Source organism: Penaeus monodon, chromosome 27 (genome assembly GCF_015228065.2).
Source record: "Penaeus monodon isolate SGIC_2016 chromosome 27, NSTDA_Pmon_1, whole genome shotgun sequence".
Taxonomy (NCBI): Eukaryota; Metazoa; Arthropoda; class Malacostraca; order Decapoda; family Penaeidae; genus Penaeus; species Penaeus monodon.
In genome coordinates, this window is record NC_051412.1 from 22,559,333 (window position 1) to 22,559,771 (window position 439).

Genomic DNA, 439 nt, shown 5'->3' on the forward strand with positions numbered 1-439 from the left:
GCCAAGCAAAGCGAAACAACCAAACAGAACCGACGGAGAAGCCAAGTAAGAATCATTAGAAGGTTCGACCCTTGAATAGGCGAGCGACTGTCACGCGGACGGCCGGAAATAGACAATTTTCTTCCTATCACTGGTCTCTGAGTTCACAGGAACAGCCGGGGAAAATAGCACCGTTCGTGGGGGTGACAGCCGCGCTAGGTGGGGCGCAGGGGGAGTGGACAGCGGAGAGCGAATAAGGAGGAGGAAAAAGGCAATAAAGATGGTAATAGGAGGAAAATTGATAGGCTCTCTAGGTGGGGCGCAGGGGGAGTGGACAGCGGAGAGCGTGATAAGAGGAGGAGGAGGAAAAGGCAATGAAGATGGTAATAGGAGAAAAAAATGATATGCGCTTTAGGTGGGGCGCAGGAGGAGTGGACAGCGGAGAGCGTGATAAAAGCGG